Source organism: Arvicanthis niloticus, chromosome 10 (genome assembly GCF_011762505.2).
Source record: "Arvicanthis niloticus isolate mArvNil1 chromosome 10, mArvNil1.pat.X, whole genome shotgun sequence".
In the NCBI taxonomy this organism is placed as follows: Eukaryota; Metazoa; Chordata; class Mammalia; order Rodentia; family Muridae; genus Arvicanthis; species Arvicanthis niloticus.
The window spans coordinates 15,967,234-15,992,002 of record NC_047667.1 but is presented as its reverse complement, the minus strand read 5'-3'; the positions used below and the strand labels follow the sequence as shown (position 1 = coordinate 15,992,002).

At 43.8% G+C, this 24,769-nt stretch overlaps 1 protein-coding gene across 8 annotated transcripts in view; it reads left to right on the top strand.

The window, feature by feature from the left end:
* The window catches only part of Nckap5 (NCK associated protein 5), an 887,342-nt gene that overhangs the window by 198,138 nt on the left and 664,435 nt on the right, over nt 1–24,769 (top strand). Inside the window, exon 1 of one of the 8 annotated variants that reach the window (XM_076941062.1) lies at nt 7,316–7,432. The exons of the other annotated variants lie outside the window; for them this stretch is intronic. The gene's annotated coding sequence lies outside the window, so the exon portion shown is untranslated. Of the gene's footprint in view, nt 1–7,315; nt 7,433–24,769 lie in introns of those variants that run through there. 8 annotated transcript variants of the gene reach the window in all.

Sequence of the window (24,769 nt, the reverse complement as noted above, 5' to 3'; positions counted from 1 at the left end):
GAAAGGCAGAACTTCAAAGCAATCTGTCACCTTACATGTCTACTCATGAGGTAGATCCTAAAAGCGAGTGCTGGATGAAGGAGAACAGATTCTTAATTTTCATAGCTATGAACTAACTATCTTCCAGAAAATTATAAACTTTCATGTTCTAATGGCATAAAGAGTGCCTGTTTCCCCACACTCTTCAATAGGATTTGACTGTTACTAGTGTTTATAATTTTAGTCATCTAGTACATAAAGTACTTGAATTTTTTATGGTAAGATGCACATATTTTCCAGGGCACATTAGCTGTAGCAATCTTTGATGAGTTACATATTCATATTCTTCAGCCAGGTTTCTGGTGGTCTCTGTTTCTTTATGTTACTTGAGTTATCTTTATACTTGGTATTATTTTTTTTAATAGCAGTTAGAAATATCTTGTTTTGTTTTAGTTTAGTTCATAGGCTTAAAATGTTATTGGTTTTTATATAATTTGCATATCGTTTTCTTTCTTTGGCTTTCGAGTCTCTCTCCTTTACTCTGAATTTACAAAAATGCAGTCTTTATATTCTCACAAAACAGTTTTAATTTTCAGGGTTTGTATTCCTTTTTTTTTAATAAAAGATTTACTTAATTGCACTTTATGTGTATTGGCATTTTGTCTGCACGTATGTGAGTAAACCAGTGACCATGGAGTTACTGATGGTTGTGAGCTATCATGTGGGTGCAGGGAATCAAACCCAGGTCTTCCAGAAGAGCAAGCAGCCAGTGCTTTAAACTGCTGAGCCATCTCTCCAGAGCCTATAGTTATTTTTTAAGAGGTTTTTTTGGACCTATCTTTCAAAAATTTGGGTTTATACACTGTGTGGAATGGAACCCTGGAGAACTTACTCCATCTACAAAACAAAGATCTTAAAATATTTTACTGAATTATAGAAATTTATTATTTATTATTAATTTATTAGTTAATGCATAGTTTATCTTCTAAATGTTAATTTTACCAGACTTTTATTAAAATCAGCATAACCAAGCTCACAATTCCAATTTTAGATTTTCTATTTTGTTCTTGCTGTAGAAGCAACTACCTTAATGTTTGTGTTCTGATGTTTTAAATAATGTTTTAATATCTTGTAGCACAGCACTTCCTTAAGGGCCTTGGGAATGAATGGTTTTGCATATTCATTCTTCCATATGAAATTTACAGTGATTTTTTTTTTTTTTTGCCTGCAACCCTCACTTGCCCAAATAATCTTTTTTCACTTAGGTTTTATTTTTGCATTTTTCCCTTTTTTCCCCCTTAGGTTTTTTTCATGTTTTCTGGGTGACCACATGCACAGTTATTTCCCGAGATTCTTCTGTCTCATATGCATAAAAGATGATTGCTCACTTTCTATGCATAGGGTCCAGAATACACACACACCATACACACACACACACACACACACACACACACACACACACACAAAGAAAGAGGGGGATATTTATATTAAATATTTTTTGTTGTGTTTATAATTCTGACTTCTGACAATGTGTATTTTATAATCTAAACATATCTACTATTTCAGGAAGGAAATTTTAGTTACTCTATATCTTTGACCTGTATTCCATTTGCCATCGTTGCTCCTTTTGCAGAGGATGTCAGTGCTCATTGTGCTAGCAGCTTAGAATATTCTTTCTGTAATCAGTGCCCCTTATCTCTGATAAGTGTGTGTATATGTGTGTGTGTGTGTGTGTGTGTGTATGTGTGAGTGTGTGCGAGCACGAATGCATGCAGGAGTACTTGCACATGTATAGGCTTGTGTATGTAGGTTTGTACACATGAACATAGTACCATAGTACCCACAGAGGCCAGAAGCGAGCTGTGGAGCCCTGGAGCTGTACTGCTTCACAGTTGTGAGCTGCCCCACATGGGTGCTGGGAACTGAACTTGGGCCTTCTCCTAGAGCATCAAGTGCTCTTCAGTACTTAGACATCTCTCCAGCCCAACACATTGCTTTTGACTTGCTTACCTGCAAGCCACTTTCTCCAGATACCAACTCCATAAACTCTATATTGGTGCCTATCAGACAGTCCAAACCTTGTATTTCAAAACAGTTCCCTTGCATTTCAAAAATGCCCCCCTTCCCTTCTTTCTGTGTGTACTGATTTTTGAAGTGTGAATGGAAAACTCTGAGGTCACTTAGGGTTGTCCAGTTTAATCTTCCAGTGGGGAAATATTAGGAGTTAAGGATGGTACCCAGCCATGTATATGGAGGAGAGTCTCGGTGGAAATCATAGAGGCTGTTCCACTTTTTAACCTGGAAGCTAGTCTTCTGAGAGCTCATTTGTCGGCAATGTATCTAATCTAAGGCTGTCCAACCTTTTGGCTTCCTGTTCATTTTTGGTTTTTTTTTTTTTTTTTTTTTTTTTCCCCCCTCTTCCTATGATAAAATACTCTGAGAAAAACAACTCAAGGGAGACAAGCTTTATTCAAGAGTGAAGTCCATCATGGTGATGATGTCATAGCCACAGGAGCTTGAAGTAACTGGTGCCATGCCATCCACAATTAGGAACAGACAGGGACAAATGCTTGCTGCTGCTTGGCTCTCTCTCCCACTTTACAGTGCAGGGTCCCAGCTGGAGAATGGTGCCACTCAGGGGTCTTCCCACTTTATAACTATGATCAAGTTAATCTCCATAGTCATGCCTAGAGGCCTGTCTCCCAGGTAACTATATCCTGTCAAGTTGACAATTAACTTAACCATTAGTCTCCTCTGGAATTTCTCTTTGATGGCATCTTGGACTCTGAACCAGTGCTTGGCTGACCTAGCAGAATCTCATTACAATATGCCTTGCAATTTTCTTTGTCAAAATGCTTTGAAGAGTGTGCTCATCCTTTTAACAATGTCGGGTAGTTGATAGAGGCTTAGTCCTCTTCCTTCAGGTTTAAACAAACTCTAAAAATAGTGTTTCTTTCCTACCCCTGAGCTGAGAGAGGTTTTGTAGAAATGAAGATGATTCTTCTCTCTCTCTGTGTGTGTGTGTGTGTGTGTGTGTGTGTGTGTACATGTGTGCAAATGCATGTTGAACCAAAGTTAAGCCTTAGGTGTCATTCATCAATCATAAACATCTTGAGTTTTGAGGCATGAACTCTCATTGGCCTTTATCATCTAGAGTTGGTTGGGTTGGCTGGCCAGGGAGCCCCAGGGATCTGCCTGTTTCTTCTTCTCAAGGACTGGTAGTCTAAGCATGCATCGCCACACCTGGGTTTTTGACAAGGTTTATTGGGATCAAACTCAGGGCCTGATGCTTGTATAGTCAGCACTCTACTTCCTGAGGCATCTCCCCAGTGCCCTGGTGACTGTAATTAAGAGGTTTGTGGAGGCCTGACTTGTACATGTCTAACAACCCCCGAGCAGTATTAACACTCCCGATTTTACAGAGCAGCCTTTGAGGGGAAGGGTTAAAAGATCTTTTCAGCTGTTTGCCAGTTTTGTGTTGGGGTTTCTGAACTCCACAATCATAAAGTTACATCTTTATATCTGTTTTAAATTTTTCATCAAAAAATGAGATCTTGGGGAAGCAAGATGGCTCAGTGTGTCAAGATGCTTGTCACCAAGCATGGTAGGTTGAGCTTGATCCCAGAGAGCCACACAGTAGAAGAGAACTGACTCTGTAAGCTGTCCTCTGACCTCTTTGTATACAGACACACTCATGGACACACAACACACTAAATAATGATATGTAATCCTTAAAAAATTAAAAAAAAATTGAGAAGCCTGTATTATTAAACCTATCTTTAAATATTGTTTGTTTCAAAGACTTAACTGGATCTTAAAGAACCAGAATCTTTTAGCTCAGAAAAATTGCAAAATATTGGATGTAGTATGTGGAGTCTGAGGTGGATCTCTGAATGCTGGTAAATAAATACTGTGACTTCGGGTACTGTTCTGCTTTACAGATTCTCTCTGATTGCTTATTAGAACTTAAATCCCTCCTTTTATCCTATAAATATAGGTATATAAGAGATAAAATGGGCATACTTCCCATATTTTATCTTTCAAAGGGGAGCTTGCTCAAGATTAAGGTCTGGGAATGTTAATAACATTTGCGGTTATTCTCAATTGGCCAATAGCTGCAGCCTCCAGAGATACTAGTCACAGTGTTTGAACATGGACCACAGAGCTGCTAAAATCTGCCGAGACTCCATGGGAAAGAGGCAGAGAGAAAGCCAGGTATGGGAGGTGTATACCTGTTGTCCTGGGACCACAGGAGATTGATGCCAGAGGATTGTGAGTTGGTACACGTCCTCGATACAAAGCAAGACCTTGTCTCACAAAACACAGCCAAAACAAACAAACAAACAGAAGACCAGAGGTCATATAACACTTCATCCTTCTAGCTAGATGACAAGATAAATGATGCAAGTCGTTTCTAATTGGGTGCAGAAATCCCTGGGCATTCAGCAATTAGTAGCAACAGCTATGCCATTTATAATGTGTAATGTTCTTAATGCCACGTGTGCCATGTGCTTTTTTATGTGCATAAAAAAGTTCTGGAAAAAAAAAAATCAGAAACAGAGCCTGGGGCTGGGGTGATTTCTCAGTGATTAATCAAGTGTAAAGGCAAGAGTTCAGAACCTTTGAACTCACATAAAGCCAGATGTGGTTGGTATCTTACATTTGTAAAGCTGGTATTCCCTCAGTGACATGGGAGGTAGAGACAAGGAAATACCCAGAAGTTTGAAAGCCAGCCATACTGTACTACACAGTGGAAAACAAGAGACTGTCTCAAACAAGGTGAAGCCAAGGTGGGCCTCTGACTTCCACCTGCCTTGCCTTGGCACATGTGTACATGGCTGTAGTCATGGGAATGTTCCTGGGTGTGCACATCCACAAAGATTTTTTTTTTTCAAGCAAACAAAGGCCATAAAGAGACACAATATGCTTGAATGTGCAGAAACTTCAGTTTCCTGACAATGTCACAGTCTCTGTGGGCTGACGGCACACTGAGCTCAGATCACATTCTTAGGAGCTGATGGGCAGGTCCTGAAGGGACTTTCTGCTTTTGATCATTGATTGACTTAAAAATGTCTACAGCCACAACCAAGGGGTGGGCATTAGCCATGGGTCATCGATTTATATTGGAATGGTGGCAGTCGGTTAGTACTTGTCAAACCTTATCCTTAACGTGTCATAGTGGGCAGCAGATGCTGTTGGTCTTGGAAGTACTCTGGGAAGCATGCACAGAAAACTGCAAAAAAAAAAAAAAAAAAAAAAAAAAAAAAAAAAAAAATCGCTTCAAAGACCCACCAGCCAATCTGCTTCCACAATCTCCTGAGCTTGGAACAGGACCCAAATTAGATGCACAGCCATCCTGGGGCTGTGTTTTGCAATTCAAATATCCCAGTACTTTCCATGACAGCCTCTCCAGGGGCTCTCCAGTGGTGGGGTCCTCTGAATGTTCACACATAAATGGGAATCTTTGTTCTCTGGAGCATGAAGCTGAGGGGAATTTGTGTAGAAAGAGGGCTGTACTAGTACATTCAAGAGCTGTGCTTTGGTGGTAAATTCAAACTTCGAAGGAGAACAAAAATGTCCCCAATGAGTACCTTTCCAAGGCGGCTGGTAACTGATGCAGCTAAGGTGGCAGCGTGGTGAAGCCCCGTAGCTCAGACAGTCTCTCTACATTCCTTAAGAGAGCCATCATCCATTCATTACATGCCAGCAATGCTATGTTGGAAGAGAAGTTCTGGAGTGACTAGGAATGTACGTGAGAGGTGCCTGTTTACCTTTGGCCAAGCCGGTTAGGCCTAAACTCATTCCTTTGGCCAGTAAAGAATGTGGCTTTGTCACATGGTTTCTCCTCTTCCTTATCTTGAGAATGGGTCCCAGGCAATTACGGCTCTCTCCTTTCTCCCCGACTCCCGTTCTTATTATTCCCAGTCTCTCCTCCTGTCTGTGGCTGTGGGCGTTTGTGTACATGCAGTGAGTATGAAGGTTAGATGACTTGGGAGTCTCTTCTTCCCATCCTCTTTCCCTGGCTTCCAGGCTGTTGAAAGAGCCTTTACTGAACTGTCCTGCTGGCTCCCAGGCAATTTCTCTATTCATTAGTTTTATGTTACTTCAGTTCTCTGAACAGTCAGTTACATTTGCAGCACCAATAAGTCCATAAAATGTAGTCAGTCTGCACCCCGAAGACACCTCTGTTCAGATCTTCAGACTTTTGTTTTCTCCCAGACAAGGTCTCCTGGAGCCCAGACTGGCTTCAGACTTACTAGGTAGCCAAGAATATGCCACACTCGTGATCCTCTTGCCACTGCCTCGTAAGTGCCTGTAGGCATGAACCACCATACCTGATTTGTGTGGTGCTGGAAATAGAGCCCAGGACCTCATGCATACTAGTCTTTCTACGAACAGTTACATCCCCACCCCAGGGTGCTCAGCTAGATAAAGCGGTTGAGCTAACTTTTCAGGAGGCCCTGTGAAGTGGCCAGTCTCTTTGGTTTACTCTCTGGCAATGCTCCATATCTGTGGAACTATCTGTGTCTGAGCTGAGTCTTTGAGCACAGCTCTAAGTAGTCAGCTCATCCTTTGGTTGCCAGCTCCTAATGTAGCCTAGGAGAGATGTCACCTTCAGTGTTACTGTGTTGATTACCGTCTGGTTGCTGTGATCAAGTACCTGACAGAGAACCTTAAGGAATAAAGGGTTTATTTGGGGGCTCAACTGGATTTGAGGCATCTGGTCACACTGGATCTGCAGTCAGGAGGAAGAGAGAGTTGGATGCTGAGGTTTATCTTGCTTTCTCCCTTTACACGGCCACCCTAGCCTTTGCAGTGGTAGTGCCCTGACTTAGGATGGGTCTTCTTACTTCAGTTAACCTGATTTTAAAAGTCCCCCCTCCCTTCCTAAATATCCAGGAACGTTTGTCTCCTAGTTGATTCTAGATCCTATCAAGTTGACACTCAGTATTAACCTACTCAGCCAGTCATATAGGGGCTCTGTTTCTAGACATTCTCTCTTTCTCACACTATCCTATAAGGTGAGCCTCCTTATATTCTGTACCATGGTAAAATGGCACAAGACTGTATAATTCCACCTGTCTCTGAACTAGACTTCGAGGAGTGGATTTGTTATTTCTTAGCTCCCACTGCCCAGTGCAGTAGACACTCAGTCCATGTTGGGAGGAATGAATGGTGGGCACTGGGTCCTGACTAGGTTGAGCTGAATTGAATAGAGCAGACACACCCACTCATGCCAGAGAGGTGGGATTGAGTGCAAGTGATGTAATAGCTCTTGACAGGGTAGTTAAATATTGACAGGCATGAGGAAGCACACCAAAGCTAGTCACACACAGGGAAGCAAGGGCTGACAGTGCCTGTCAGATCACGGGGCTGAGGCTGAAAGTGGTTGTGGTGATCCAGGTGACCTAACTGAGGTGGCTGGTTGTATCTGTCTGTTGCATCTGTAGAGGTAAGGTTGGAGTCGGGCTGGGGAGCTTAAGGTTGGCTAGAAGTAGTGGAACATTGATTCTGTACCTGCGGCTTGGCAACAGCTTGGATTCCAGATGACTTCTCTAGCTACCCGCTCTTGCTCTTGTACACCTCAGCTGGTCATTACCTAAGACATGAAGCACAAATTCCACCTTGCCCTGAAGGTTGGTGCCTTAGTGCCTCCCCTGAGAAGTGGGGTGCTGATGGCTTTTTTCTGAATGCTTGGGCCAGGAATTCATCCACATGACTTCATTTACCAGTACACTTTGATGGTAATGATTAAAGACATGTGTGTTGCATTCCAATTAGGAGGTCATAAACAAGTTTGCTCCTACCTGGGAGCTGTTTTACAGATTTAAGAGGGGCGGGGGCGGGGGGGGGGAAGGGAGAAGGAGGGACATTAGGCGACAGTTTAAGTGTAGTGTGGAAAGAAGGCTCACAACGAGGGGGGTGGTGGGCAGTCTTGTGTGAGCTAGAAAAGACCACCGACAGTGGGTAGAGGTGGTTTGGGTGAGCCTACCCTGAACTGAGAACAGGACTGTGTGCCATCTTGACTGGGAAAAGGGCTCCATAAAATTAGAGAAAGATTCCAATCAGCAGGCCTGGCTCAGATGAGCCTGTTAGGAAACAAGATTTGGCATCTTGCTTAGACCTAAATAGTGCTGTGCAGTCAGCTCCATTTTGTTTATTCACTAGTTGCATGTATGCATGTATGTGTGCATGCATGTGCCTGAATGTGTGTGTACGCATCAGTTCGTTTGTGTACCTTAGTCCCTTGAGACAGGATCTCACTGAACCTAGAAGTAGACTGGCGTTTAGCATGTCCTAGGCATCCCTTTATCTCAGTCTCCTCCAATGCTCAGGTTACAGGCATGTGCTTGCAGTCATGCTTGGCTTTTTATGCGGGAGTTGGGAATTTTAGCTCAAGTTCTTCTGCGTTTGCAGCAAGCATTCTTACCCAACCCCACCCCCCAGCTTCATTCTTACCTGTCTTTTATGAGAGGGAGAAAATGATGAGTGACAAGGGACAGCAATGAGGGGAGGGCAGATTAGGTGGTTTGTATCCAGCTAAGGTGGCTTTTCCCTTGTGAACTCTGTTTCTGTTTCCACTGGGAATTTTGTGGACGAGACTGAGAGTGGGCAGATCTGTCTAACCTTGTCAGTAGCACTTTAATATTATGCTCTCCTACCTCATTTCCACAAGGTATGATGATAAAACAAACCAGGAGTAATAGGAAAGTACCATTCATCAGAAATGGAAGGAAGTGTCAGCATATCTATCACAGTTCAGAGAATATGGAAATAAAACAGAGTGGTCTTTGGACATTTACTCTGTAAGTATGTGCGCCTGCATGCATGCGTGTGCGCGCGCACACACACACACACACACACACCTGTACACATCTTCCTATGTGTACAGGTGTGTGTGTGTGTTTACCTATGTGGAAGCAGAGGTCAACTTCAGGTATTATTCTTTAGGAACCACCCACCGTTTCTTTGAGACAGGTCTCTTACTGATCCTGGAGCTCACTGATCTAAGTAGACTAGATAAGCACTGTCTTTGAGCCCAAGGGGATCCTCCCAGTGCTGAGATTGTAGGCACAAAGCACCACGTCAAGGGTTGTATTTTATTTTTAATGTGGGTCTTAGGAATCAGATTCAGGTCCTCATGGGCTCCTCAATGCCGGAGCCTGAGCGATCTGCTTACCCCTTGCATTCATTTTGAGTGGTGTTTTCTCTGTAGAGAGATGAGACTTTTGGTCAAAGTTTTTCTTTTTTGCTTTTGGCTGGAATTAAGTATATCCTTAGCCTGAACCTATGCTGAGGGCTACAAAATTCCTCAGCTTCATTCCTATGCTGTACCACGTAAACTTATTTATTATATTCGTCTTTTAAAAATTCTTAGCTCAAATTTACCCATTGCAAGCACATAAATGGCAGACTTTTCTAATTCTGTTATCTTGGGATTTCATGAAGAGCTATTTCCCATCGAGAAGCTCAGAACATGAAGATCTATTTTTCTACTGAGAAGCTCAGAACTACAGAAGCTACCTTTGGGTGAAGGAACTGTGCCTGGCATATGCCACCCAGCTCTGTCTTAGGTAAAGACCAGGAGAGGCAAGAATATAAGAGAAGCCTCTCTGAAATAACACCCCTGGATCTCAGCTTGCCTAGATCCTTCTTGGCCTGCATGTGAGTGAGCCGTTCATTGGAAATGTTCTAAGAGCCTGGTTCTTTTGTTTTGGAGGAGCCCTGAGGTCTGATTTGTGATGGTTGAATATCTGGTGCCTTAGTCATTTTTTTTTATTGCTGTGACAGAACACCCTAAGAAAAGCAGCTTAAGAAAGGAAGGGTTTGGTTTGGGCTCACCATTTGAGGGCACCTGCCAGTTACTAAGGTGGGAGGGTCTTAGTAAATGGAATAGAGACAATCCCCCAAGTAATGCCCAGGAGCCTGTATCCTATGGGAGTCTACCCCTCATCAAGTTGGCAACGGAGACCAAACATCTCACCTGGGGTCTGAGTGGTTTTTTCCCCCCCGACTTGGTTCTCCAACCCATCCTAGGAGATGAAACCTATTGTCTCTTTGACAGTGAAGCCAATTGAGATTCTGGGCGTGTTCAGTGGTGTCTCATAGTTGATTTGATGCAGAAGTGGAATCAGATGTCTATCCCCTAAGGGAGGTGTCAATCACTTAGCCACAGAGACAATCCCCATAAAATCACCAAAGAGAAATTCGAGGTGTGGCAGCTTCTAACGGCTCCCTCTCAGAGACGGTTGCCTGTTGAGCCTAGTTAATGAGGTGCAAGGTCTTACACTGCACATGTTTAAATAAGGAGAGTATCCACATCTTTGTGTGTGTGTGTGTGTGTGTGTGTGTGTGCATGTTTGTATGGGGGGGTGCAGGTATACATGTATGTGTTCATATGCTTGTAGAAGCCATGGGTTGACTGTGGACATTCTCCTCAGTTACTCAACATCTTATTTGTTCAGACAGATCTGACATTACATCCAGAGCTCGCTGATTCAGCAAGGCTAGTTGGCCACCTAGCACAAGGACATCCCTGTCCCATCTTCCCAGCACTGAGGTTGCAGCTGAACTCTGCTGTCCCAAACTTTGTACATGGGCGCTGGGATCTGAACTCAGATGGTCAACCTTGCGTTTGTCTTGTTAAGCGAGCCCTTTACTGACTGAGCCTGTTTCCAGTGCCTGGACATCTCTTCCCCCCACCCATTCTTTCTCTGGATTTAGGCAAATTGATCTTAAAGCTCATGAAAAATAAGTCTTTGTGTTAAAATTTCTGTAAGAAATGTGTTATCCCATCAAGTACCTGAGGCACTTTATAGCCCTTACTATGCAAAGTCTCCCACTTATGTTAACAGATTTCTCACATTGAAGTTTACATCTGTTTTCCATTCTGAGCTATTCCCTTTCTTCTCACTTGAAATGGTTGAACAGCTGGCCTTATTCACTGAATAATGGCACTTCCACTATTATGGCCCATTTGACCCCTCTAGCTGGCTTTCTCTTCTCCAGGCAAAATCCCACCAGGGTTGTTCACCCTCTACTCCCAGGTCCTGCTTCTCCAGCTTTTGATTTACACTGTGAGCTTTCGATTTACACTGTGATTCTCTCGGTCTTTCCATTGAAGGACCATGAGGACAATGGCTTCATCTCTGTGAGCTCACAAAGCCTGGGGCTCCCATCCCTAGCCCACTGATTAGTGTTTGGTGTTACCTCTCCACCGGGAGAGACACCTGCCACCAATCTGGGAGTTTCTGAGTCAGTGTGGCTGACTGACCTACTGAACTTGCAAAATCAACCTGGGAAAATGGGTCAAGGGTTGATGAGTAACTGTGACATATTAATAAGAGCCTTGCAGGCTCACCTTGCAAGACAGATGCACATGTGTTGGAGGGGGGGCAATTGGGGTTAATGAGAAATTGTCCTGTGTGACTGTTAAAAATCAGGAGCTGGCCTTCTGGGAGGATCTAATGAGAGTGCCAACTGTTGGGAGCCATTATTGGAACACAGATGAGTCAAGTGGAAGGAAATGCCCTGTGGTCTGGAAAGAAAGAAGGAAAGAAAGAAAGAGAGAGGAGAGAAAGGGAGGGAGGGAGGAAGAGAGCGAGAGAAAGAGAAAGAGAGAGAGAGAGAGAGAGAGAGAGAGAGAGAGAGAGAGGAAGGAATACAAATGCTGCCTTCTTTTGCTTTAAAATATGCTGCTATGGAGAACAAAAATTTTTATTTTCATGATTCATTTATAATTCCCATAAATAAAATTTCACTTTTGAAAAAAGAGCAAATTTAAAAGTGACTTTTAATTTTAAGCAGTGATTATTTTACACTATTTATGTATGTTTTTATGTATGTGTATGAATGTATGTATGTATGTATGTATCTATGTATGTATGTATCTATCTATCTATCTATCTATCTATCTATCTATCTATCTATCTATGTATCTATCTATCTATCATGTGTATATATTCACATGCCAGAGTGCATTTGTGGAAATTAGAGGACAGCTTCTGGGAGTCAGTTCTTTCCCAGTATATGAGACTCAGGGATTGAACCCAGGTCACCAGACTTGGCTGCAAGTGCTTCTACTCACTGAGCCATCTCACTGGCCTGTAAGTAACATTTTTAAAGTGAGGCATCTAGCAACCTTTTAACAAAAATTTTACTTTTCACCAATTTTGGGCATTGCTCTGCCCTTGGGGGCATACAAAACCCAATGATTGAACAGAAATAAAATGGAAAGTTGCTGCACATAGAAGCCTTCTTTTCTTAAACTCGGAAAGTTTCACATAGCTTGGGAGCTGAGAGTTTTCTCCATGGTAAATCATTGACTCGGGGTCCTAAGTATGTCTCACGTGAAGCTTAGGAGGGTCTGGACTGAGTAGCAATCTTACAGACCAAGAAACCAAAACTCAGCTTAGAAAATCTGTATTTCATGACCATTTCTACACAATATCAAACTAAACTAGTGCTTTTTTTTTTTTTTTTTTTGTATGTCAGATCGTTACCTGTGACTTCAGAGTAACAGCAAAGGGGACCCACTGTCTGAGACTTTTTTTTGTGTGTGCATGTGAGCACTGAGCAGTGTACTCTGTAGTGGGCACAGAGAGTCCACATCGGCATCTCTATTTCTGCCATATATATACACATACATATACGTGTGGGGTGTGTGTGTGTGTGTGTATCCATATCCATATCCATATCCATATCCATATCCATATCCATATCCATATCTATATCTATCTATAGAGATGGTCTCTATTGCTGGCCATGTAAACTAGGATGGCGGACTGGCCAGAAGCCCAAGGACTTGCCTGTATTTATCCTCCTCCCTCATGGCTGGGGTTACACATACAGATGCACACTGCCACTGTGATTGGCTTTTATGTGGGTGCATGAGGCTCTCATGCTTGTACAGCAAATGCTTTACCCTCTGAGCCATCTCCCTGACCCCAGTCCAGGGCTTCTGTTGCCTGGGGTCCTTTCCCCTAAGGGCACAGAAGACAGATTTTCTCATTAAAGGTACTCAGTTATCAGAAACAGGAAAAGGTAGTTAGAGGGAGAGCTCAGTGGTTAAGAGAGCTTGCAGCACAATTCTGAGGCCTGGAGCTTAGATCAAAGCACCCTTGTAACAAGCTGGGAGTCTAGTATATGTATGCCTGTAACCTCAGCTCCAAGGGTGTTGCGGATCATTGGGGCTTGCTGGCTTCCAACCTAGGCTAGAAAACTCGAGCCTCTGCTTCAGTTTAGACTCTGCCTTAAAGGTATAAGTGGGAAGTAATAGAGGATACCCAATGCCCTCGCTTAGCCTCTGAGGGCACAGACATATACAACCACATGCTAGTGTGCATGCACTAGTGTGTACACACAAACACACACAGAGCTAAACAAATGAAAGTATCTTTCTTTTTAAACCGCTACAAATGCATGGCATTTGTTCTCCTTGGGGAATTGATAGGGTGCCTTTGTTTTTCAGAATTCACTTCTGCTGCACACATACAGGACATTTCTCATTTTCCGGATTCTGGAGAGCTAGCTAATAAAAGATGACGAGCCACTCTCCAAACAGGGCACTTTGTCTCACTGGATCCAGAGTCCCGCTCAGTGTCTGGCACAGAGGAGGGGTCGCTGGGTGTTTATTGAGAGATAATCAACCACAGTGCCATGAGGGGGCAGAGGAAACCTGAGGATTATCAGCCAGATGGAGCCTCAAGATTGCTTAGTAGCAGAGAAAATTGTTTCTGCACAGAAACTAGAAATGTTCCTTTCTAGGAGACAGCTGGGAGGGCACACAACAGGTCATTCTCAAAACCCAGGTGCTCCCAGGCCAGTGCGAACTACACCTTATTTTACATTTTAACTTACTTTGTGTGCTTGTATGTCATAGTGCACATGTGGAGTTCGGGGGACAACTTGTGGGGATTAGTTCTTTCCTTCTACTGGAGTCCTGTGGATCAAACTCAGGTTGTCAAGCTTGGGAACGCATGCCTTCAACCATTGCGCCATCTCCCTGGACCCTGTATTTCTCCATTTATCATTCGCATACATGTGCACTCTTGTGTCTCTGTGTGTGTGTGTGTGTGTGTGTGTGTGTGTGTGTGTGTGTATGTGGGTGTGTCAGGAGACAGCTTATGGGAATCAGTTTTCTCCTTCCATCATGTGGATCCCAGGAATGAAACTCATGTCATCAAGCCTTGTCATCAAGCACCCTTACCCATGGGGCTGCCTCACAAGTCCAGATGTGTGCAGCTCTGGAATGAAAACTGAAGTTGATCGATGTTGTACCTGTACAGGCATTCAAGTGAATTCACTCTTTCAAAACAAAAAGACAGACAGACAGATAGACAGACATACCAGCTGTCCTTGAGAGCTTCCTAAGGAGAACTGTGTTATATAGGAGGCATAGTTTGCAAGGGTTTGAATATGAAGTTAAAATACCTTCCTGCAGTCCAGACTGTATTTTGTGGGGGCTGGAGTTTAGCTTAATTAAGGTATCTGCAATTTACCAGCATGTTCTGCAGCCCACTGGTCAATGGAACCCCTGGTGACCAAACACATTTGTTTAAAGTAAGAGCCAGAGGCCCTTTGACCTTTGAATACATTATCTGAGAGAGTTATGGTCGTCTGGCTCCCCAGATGACCCGAGCCTGCAGCTGCTCTGCCAGCTGGCTGTCACACGCTTGCAGCAGAAAACTTGGAGGGGACTCAGCCTCACCAGATGCCTTATCTCAGAGTCCAGCTGATGCCCCACGCAGAGTGAGCAGATTCTGTGCTTTGTATATGGTGACCTGATTGAAGTGCAATAGATGATTCTTTCAATATAGTCCAGGGAACACCTTATATTTGTGTTCTGCAAAGGCATAGGCTGTGCTCAGATCAGTGGCTACTGGTGACAGTAGCTACTGGATGGCAGACTGCAGCACTTTGTAAGGACCTCCAGGTATACAATCTTTTTTTTCCAATTTCTTTTTAAAAAATATTTATTTGTGTGTGTGTGTGTGTGTGTGTGTGTGTGTGTGTGTGTGTGTAGGTCAGTGGACATGTTGAGGAGTCCGTTCTTGTCTTTTAACGTATGGGGCCTGGGGTTCTCAAGTCCTCAGACTTGTCAGCAGACACCTTTGCCCACTGCCAAAGCCCATCTTGCCAGCCTCATACTTGACATCTTTTGGTCTATGATAAGGTACAAAAGGACTTACTTTGGAAGCAGGGACCAAAGCAGAATTAGAGGGAGCTACTGGATTGAATTAATCCATGTAGCCAATGAGAGTCACTCTGAGGACAATAGGTGGAAACAGCTTGGACTGTGTATTTATTGATTTGTAAAACAGCTAAGAGCAGAGCAGGCACGCCATAGGTCAAAGTTCAATGTCAGGGAAAACTAGACAATCCTATCAGTGAACTTATGATTGTGTGGGTGGGGTCATTAGCCAGAACCTGCATCTGCTCCTAAAATGAAATGCCATTTAGCTCTCCTGGGAAGTTAACTTATATCTTAAAGAATATGTAAAAGTATATTTGTTTATTTACTCAGTTTTAGAGCTATAAAATTTCGCCTCTAACAGAGTCCTTATTGGAGAAATAATATAGTATTTAGATAGATTTAGATAGATAGATAGATAGATAGATAGATAGATAGAATTACAAGACAGAGTATTATTTAAATGATCACACTAGGGGTTGGCTCACTGGGTAAGTTCTTGCTACACAAGTATGAATTCCCAGGGCTAGTAGTGCATGTGTGTGACCCCAGTGTTCCTGCAGCAGGTGGGGAGATGGAGACAGGAGAATCCCTGGAAGCTTAAGGGCTAGCTAGCTAGAGAATGTTGCAGAGAACCACTAAGAGTCTCTGATCACAAGCAACGTGGAAAGTGAGGACACATACCCGAGGTTGTCGACCACAAGTGTGCAGAGCATGCGAGCCCTACATTCATAGGAATATGCATGCACACACACACACACACACACACACACACACACACACACTAAATTAGCAGAACAAAAATGGACTAAGCGTGGAGAGGAAACTGTGTAAATAAGGCTTCTGCACACTGTGGTAGAGATGTTCAAGCCATATATTGGATAGACTAAATGCTGTAAGATCTAACTTAACAGCGGACCTAAATAAAGAAGTAGGATTTTATAGTGTGTTTTTATTTTTTCAGCCTGTCAAGAAATGAACTAAATTCATCCCCCTGCACCCTTCTGTTTTTTTGTCCTTTGCTGCTCAGTGGTAATGGGGACACAAGGCGGCCCCTGGGGCAAATGATTCCATTTGAGTTATTTACCATGTGGAAACCAAAGGGAACAGATTTCTGACATGAAAAGTGTTTTGATCTCAGAAAATCAAAAGCCAGGCTCAGTTTAGAGTGACACCTTAATTTGAGTCCCAGGGGTGCGTGCATACAGATCACCAATGGAATCTGTGGGTCCCCAGAACTCCAGCTCGTGTCTCTCAGGCCTAGTCTGATCCCCGCTTCATATATAATGTCAGGAGCTGTGTGTGTGTGTGTGTGTGTGTGTGTGTGTGTGTGTTGTACAGCTTTTAAGAACTTATTGTATTTTATGTGGCTCTTAAATTATGATAAAAATGTCATGATATTGAGAAGATCATTGATCTTTCTTGGAAGCCACCCAAAGTAGTTCTGTTACCATAGATGATTCCTAATGCTACCTACTATGTCCTAAGTCCCAAGGGTACCAGGATTGACATATGTCCTTGAGTTCTCATTCATCACACAGTGCTCAATTCCAGACAAATAGCACAAACTCACATCACCTCTGAGGTCACCAAGTCTTCAACTCTACCACTTTAAAGTGAATGTGAAAGTCTGGTGTCTGTTGGGGCCTGCCAGGTAATGCACATAGTGAAGCTAGCTGGGTGGAGAAGGGTGGCATGGAGATTGTAGCGATTACAATGTCTACCTCCGGGACTCAGGCATGTGTCTGCTTCTGTAACCAGAGTTGTCAAGGGCAGAGCCTGGGCTCTGACAGCCCTGTCTTCAGCAGCCAGTCAAAAAGACAATAACAGTGAAGGACAGAGAAAAGAGTATGCAACTAGCACAGCCACATTGGGCCGAGGAGCAAACAAAGGGACACATCCTGACAGCCCGACCTGAGACTTAGGTTTAAATTGAGGGGCTATATATGCCTATCTGAGCAGTCCTGGTCAAGGTGTGGCTCCACCCATCACTGACCCATCATGGCCTGCTCCACTCACCCCATAAGTTTATCTGACAAGTTGTTCCTTCTCTGGCTGGTTCCAGGTATCTCTTTTTTCTTTTTAACATGAGATTTCTGGGGTTGGGGATTCCAGTTTCTTGAGATTCATTGTTTCAATAGTCTGATCATCAAGTGAGGAGCCAGGAGTGAGGTTTTATTCAGAAGGCCTCATTCCTGCCAAGAGGATTAAAACCTTGGTGGGAGACACAGCCTGACTTGCTGTTGCCTCCTGGATACTCCATGTCTTCCAGTTTGAATGGTTCCCACCTTAGACTTATCCTCTGATATGTTCATCTCCTCGTCCTGTTATATATCTCTGCTCATAGATTTCTTTCATATCTCTGCACATGTTTTCAGACAACCTGACTCTGCAGACTCTGCCCTCAACCCTGCCTGGGATCACAAGATTCTCACATACACTCTCTTCTCAGCTCCTTTTCTTCCCCCCGAAGACAAACCATTAAGCTATTCAACTTTTAGGGCCACAAAATTTCTTCATTGAAAATCTTCATTCCATAGGTGGTTAGACAGGGTTCTCAGGATGGTAGCTAACTTCTTACACACCCAGATCATCACTGTATCCACCTGTACCACAGCCTGTGAAACTGTTTTGAGTTTGTGTAGTTGCTAGCCTCTGGACTACACAGATGACTCGCTCATTAAGAGCACTCGCTGCTCTTACAGGGTACCTGAGTTCAGTTCTCAATCTGTTTGTTAGGCAGCTCACTACTACCTGAACTCCAGCCCCAAAGAGTCTGACAGCCATTTCTGGCTTCTGCAGGTACCATAGGCATGCGAACACACACACGCACACACACTTCTATACATAACTAAGAATAGAAAAAACTCTTTGAAATTGCTGGCTTTCTAGTTATGCTGATGAGTGTTAGTCTCATTGGTAAAGTTTAGCATGTTAAGTCTTTGACAGATATGGCTTAGTTCCATACAGTTTAGAGATAATCACTATTGTATAAACGAGGTCTGAGAGTCTAGGAAGGGTTGGCTTGCCCCTACAGGGACAGGTCCTCAATCTAAATTCCTGTGCATCCTTTGCCATGGGCTCTGCTATAGAGAATTTTAATACTTGACTAAAAAGGGTATCAAACTTAAGCCTCTGAGATGTTTGCTCTCTAGCTTTCATGAAAAGCAGTGGGTGGGGAACTGGAAAGACAGACAGCCAACCCTTCCCCTGAGCTTGTACAACAGGAAATGAGGAACGTTCTTTGTGCCTGCTTGCCAGAGCATGCTTATTTAATAACTGTTTACATATGAGCAGGGAGATCTGGTCTGAGGTTTGCTTTCATGACAACCAGTACCAAGGTCAGACTTCTGTAGTTGTCCCCTCATGTCAAAAAGAACTGTGCTTTTAGGGCCAAACTGATGCAGGGCTGGCCTCTGGGCTTTGGCTCTATGGACCATTTGATTTCAAGAGGGATTCCTGATACCATCTTTTGCAGTATTAGCAGCTCAGAAGTTGTAGTGGCTTACAATAGCCAATAGTTATTTCTCAGCCTTGGCTCTGCCCCTGAGCTATGGCTATGCTATGCCCCTGCTCTTTGTGGCTGGGCTTCATGCCAGACTGCTGTGTAGGGTGGAGTCTATTTCTGATCTTATCTCAGAGGTCAGATTCTATAACAGTCAAAGCAGCTAACAGGCATGTTTGTCTCCTGGCAGAGGCCGAATCTCAAAATGGGCAGGTGAAAGACTCTGCCTGGAACTGGTAACCCGGACACTTCTGCCTGTGACACCGGTGCGGTGACACTCTAAGAGCTACTTCTCTCATTGCTGCAATCAGACCCTGACAAGAAGCAGCTTAAACGAGGGAGGGGACACAGTTCATCATTGGAAACAGGCATGGTGGCAGGGGTGTGAGGCAGCTGGCCACATGACATCCACAGTCAGGAAGCAGAGAGAGAACGCTGGCGCTCAGCTCCCTTTCTGCTTTCTATTCAGTCTAGGACCATACCTGGTACACTGGTGCGTCCCACACTCCAGGTAGCTCTTCCCACCTCAAGCAACCTGGTCTAGGAAATCCCTTACAGGCATGCTCACAGATGTTCTCCTGGTGACTGTAGCTCTTGCCAGGCTGACAGTGAGATATTATTAGATGTCAACCAATCATCTTAGGGCGCATTAACTAAGTAGTGTGAATCACCCTACAGTTATGAGATGGGAGTGAGACAACGCAGAAAGGATGCATGTTGGCCTGGAGAATTTTATAGTTTCAGAGAGGAGAAGTGATGTCAGCTGCAGAGGACATGGAAGTGTAGTGTAGAAGAGCAATCAGAATGAGAGAGAGAGAGAGAGAGAGAGAGAGAGAGAGAGAGAGAGAGAGAGAGAGAGAGAGAAAGAATATGAATATGTAGCTTACATACCTTCCATCAGTATCTATGAGGGAACATTCCCAACCCCCTAAGGATCCCTGAATTCCAGGATGCACAAGCCACTTAAATATAATGGCAGATAACTTGTGCATGTCCTCCTAAATCGTCGTAATTATCCTCAGTTACGCGAATATCTAACGCAATACACATGCTCCATAAGTAACCGTTAGAGTGCATTGCTTAGGACAGACTGGGAGGAAAGCCACCTTGAAATGTTCGTACAGGCATGACTTCTAGCTGAGTATTTTCGTGCTTAAATATTAATTTTTAAAATGTATGTCTATGTGTCTGTACATGTGAATGAAGACACCCACAAAGATCAAAGGCTCTGGGTCTTCCCAGATCTGGGATTACAGGCATTGATGAGCCACTCAGTGTAGGTGCCCGGAACTGCTCTGCAAGAGAAGCACCTGCTTTGGACTGCCAAACTATCTCTCAAGACCTTTTTGAATGGTTTCAATCAGTAACAGTTGTAACACCTATTCAGGCAGAAGGCTCTCTGCATAAAAATCAAAGAAACAGAGTAGGGATTTGGCTCACTAGTGGTAGCAAACACAGACCCAGGCCCTGGGTTCCATTTCCAGACATAAAAGAAAGAAGGAAAGAAAGAAAGAAAGAAAGAAAGAAAGAAAGAAAGAAAGAAAGAAAGAAAGAAAGAAAAGAAAAGAAAGAAAAAAATCACTGCCAATCAAAAAAAGGAAGGGTAGTGATATTCGATCAATTGTTCTGTGGTGCTCCATACAGCTTAGAGGACAAATCAAGGCTTCTGCTTCTGCTTCCCTTTTGGGCATGCCTTCAGTCCATCTCTCAACAGTGAGATGAGGGGAACTAGATCAGTTGAGCAGACCATGGCCCTAGCCTCAAGTGTTTCCCATGTCAGTCATGTTTTCTGTGTCCTCAGGTTTTTCTTCCATTTGTAAAATAAAATGAGCAGCTCGCAAAGCCTCCGGACTAAGGGGGAATGACAGATGGGGTCTTGGCATTAGGAGACTCTTCCCACCACCACCACAATACTGGCTTATCTCCTCTGCCTTTTCCTGTCTAAACACGTATAAAATTAAGCTCACTTGCATTTGCATACAAAATACTTGCTTTTAATTCTAGCTCAATGTTAGATTTTCTCTCCTCTGTCTTCATGATTTCAGGCTGACCAAGGACTCGGACACACTGAGAGACATTGCATTTTTTTTTTCTTGTAACATTGTAATGCAGTTGTAACATTGTTTTTTTTTTTTTTTTTTTTTTTTTTTTTTCTGTTTTGCACACAGCACTTTTAGTTTTGCTAATGGTTGCCTCATTTGAGGACCTCCAGGGACATTCATTCACAGCACTGAACTCCACCGAGAAGGTCCAACCTCAGCTTGTTAAGTGGGAGGCACACTTACTGCCTGGGGTGGAGGGGTGTGTTCAGTGGGATTCAGTGGCGTCTCCACCAGCTCACCCACCCCCTTGGTACCCATCTTCCTTGGCTTGCCTAATTGTTTTGAATGCTGTGGTAAATGGATTATTCTTAAATAGAAGCCTAGTTTGGACTAGAAATCACTCAAGGATTTAAGAGAAGCCAACAGAAGGGACTAGGATTAGTTTGTTTGTTCGGTTTTCAAATTGTGTATAGATAAGCCCTGAGAGAGAGCCTCACAGTTATCCTGAGAGCAAACAACATTTCTGGGTTTCTAAGAAAACTTGAAATATCTTCCCTTTTGGACAGGCAAACACAAGAGCCTCTTTCCATGCAAGTTCAGACTGGAGTTCCCAGAGCCCTCAGTTCATCTGGAATACATGCAGATGAACATTCCTTCTTGGGCCATACCCCTCTCTGCCTCACAGAACTAGCAAGACTCTTCTCCTTGGCAAGGTAGAGGAGGCTACAGTGAAAGGTGGGATCAAAACACAGCTCCTCACCTGAGACAATGTTCTCCATGCCAACTTAGGAATCTCCAAGTTGTCACACAGTTTAACACCTATCAAAAATGGCACTATACAGAAAAATGAAGTGACAGACAATGGGTGGAACTGGAAATTATTATATCTAATGAGGTGACCGGTCCAGAAACAGGACCAGTGCCTCTCCTCTGCCTTATGTGGGTCTAAATGTTTACAGAGGTCAGGGCACTAGAAATGGACCCATGGGAGGAGAGAGAGAGAGAAAAAAAAGGCTTTAAGGGAGAAAGGTATGGAGGGTAACTGTACATAGATGATCTTAGAGTGTAAGAGAAAATACTGGGGACAGAAGGTGGGGAGCCTGGATGGAGGCAGGGAGAGGAGGGAATGGGGCATGGTTGGGTCAGAGAAAACTTAAGCACATCTAAAAATGACCCAAAGAAACCTTCTATGTTGGTTTCCCATTGAGGAGGCTGAGAGCCTGGTAGCTCCTCAGTCCATGAGGCTACATGCCTCAGTGGCCCTTGCAGGCCTGGTGGAGGCCTAGAGTGCTCTTGGTTTTCTGTCCGTGTTGGAAGTCTGAAGACGCTGGGTTCTGGTGCCAGCGAAGGACAGTTGTATCGGTGGAAGCAACAACAGGGTAGATGGACCTGCCAGCAAGAAATGTCATTGGTGAGGCAAAAAAATGAAGCTTCTCCCTCTGACTTCTTATTATCTTGCCTGCCACAAAGAAAAGTTGCCACTTCTAGGGTGATAGCTTGACCAAGAGAAACCCTCACTGTTGTGTCCAGTGTCCCAGCTATTACTTGTTTCCCGATCTAGTCACATTGACCACAAAGAGTAACCAGTATACCCATGTTTTCTGTTGTGACAAGACTTAAAGCACGTGATACTCATCATCCATCCATCCATCCACCCACCCATCCATCAATCCATCCATCCATCCATCCATCCATCCATCCATCCATCCACTCACAGTCATGCAGCCAGCACTGTGGCAGGAAGGGTGCATGTTCCAACTCTGTAGCAGGTGTTGAGGTCCCAATAAAAAGAAACAGGCTTGTCTTGTCTTCATGGTAGCAAATGTATTGATGGGGAGCCAGGCTTTCAAAGATGAGAGGAGGCCCTTCCAGGCAGAGAGAAAGATGAGACCACTGAGGCTAAAACAAGCTTGGCTGCATAGGCGTCAGATGCCAGGGAGAGTGGATTCCAGCAATCAGAAAGGAAGGAAATTTGTAAGAGATGGATTCAGAAGAGGAAAACTTTTCAGCTTTATATGCTTCTGGTTTTGAGGATTTGCCCGTGTGTCTCTCCTCTCACCTCCTTTCTTCCCTTCCCCTCCCCCATACATTCCTGAGGCTTTCCCTCCTGGACACAGTCTCAGTATAGACTAGTCTGCCCAGACTGGTCTTGAACTTCCCAGCATCCTCCAAGTCAGGAATCAGAACAACCTAATCCCTTCCCAGGCTAATGTGGTAAGTGGCTCAGGAGTCCTGGATCCGGGAGGAGTAGGTAATCCCAGGCACTGGTACCTTCTGAGTTGACATCTGAAAACCACAGGTTAGTAACAGCCTCTTCAGGGGACTGTCTCCCAAGAACCGCCCCAGGTCACCTTGTTTCCAATATTCTACATAAGTAACTCTGCTGCTACAAGATTCTCATGGCTAAGAGATGGATGAGGCAGAACCCTACCCTTTTGGGAGTGTACCTCTGACCCTGGAGACCCCCAATTCTGCTCTGACCAGGGATGATGGGTTTCGGTCTCTGAGAGTCACTCTGAAAATATTTTGCTATGTATAAAGCATAATTTTAAATCCCTTTTTTGGCTGCTGGACATCCAAGACAGCAAAGATCCCAGACTGAAGGAAGCAGCAGCCATTTTGACATAGACAAAGATTTTGGCATAATGTATATCATGAGGTCTAGAGTCTGTGCTTATGCCACAAGCCTAAGTCTGTCCTGTTATTTTGCTTTGCCTATGAGAATGCTCTGGATACATACAGCCCAACTTCAGACTGATTCATTTAACACTTCAAAAGCACCATTTCCCTCTTGCTTTATTCCAGGTATATGCTCAACTAGGGAGACTGGAAGGCAAGATCTTGCTTTACACAATTTACAATCTTCAGAGGAGTGAGGGAAACAGAGGGGCAGCTAGGGTACCTGTGCCTAGGGAGAGTGATTATAGGATTCCAAGATACACGACAGGAGAAATGAGGAACACTGAACACAGCTGCTGACTGATGGGCGGTGGCTTAGGCCCATTCTAGGGCAGTCAGTAGCAGGTGCGCTCTCTCTCTCTCTCTCTCTCTCTCTCTCTCTCTCTCTCTCTCTCTCTCTCTCTCTCTCTCCTCTGTTCTCATGCATGCATAACATCACATCAGCTGTGGAACCCTACTGACTGCCCAGTTAAATGGCATGTGTTGGTAAGGAATTTGCCCTGTTTATGAGAACAGCCTGGGGTTAATACAATTACATCAATGTGGGGACTTTCCTGAAACATCTAAGACAGGTCACGTGGCTGTGAAATATAGTCATTTGAACTGAGATTCTTACATTAATCGTGAGACATCCATGCTTTTACAAACTCAATAAAACATGGGTAGCTAGACTAAATACATTCACCAGCACATCCAAGAAAAAAAATTAACAGCAAGGGGTCCCGTGTAAATGCCACAGACCGTTCACACTTGTGAGATGTTAGCTAAGGTGAATTTAAGTCAATTTCTGTATGTTTTAATACTGTGGAAATAACAATTATAACCAGCAACCAACGATCTGTGTGGTAATTATTCACTTATTAATTTCCTTTATAAAAATGAGTGCCTTAACCTTAATGGATTTACGCTGGCATTAATTCTTTGAGGAATGAGTTTTTCCCAGTTGGCTTTATTCCTCTGCAGGCTACAGGGGAGAACCCTTGCTACCATCCTCAGCTTTCTTCTGGTGACTTCTGTCAGGACTTAGCTTGTAGATAACCTCAGTCCCTATTTCATCTCTTCCTCTTCCTCTTTCTCCACCTCCCCTTCTTTCTCCTCTTTCTTTCTGTCCTCTTTTATCTTTCTCTGTCCTCATGGAGTCTCCCCTAAGGATTCTTTGGTAAGTGTGTGTGAATGTGCACATACACAGAGAATATATGTTGGGATATGTTGGAATATGTTTGTGTGTGTGTGTGTGTGCGTGCACAGATAAACATTAGTTTAAGAATTCCAGATCAGTGGCTATAGGAGCTTGCCATCAAGTCTGTTTACCCGAGTTTAAGCCTTTTAGGACCCATATGCTGGAAGGAGAGAACCATTTTCTACAAGTTG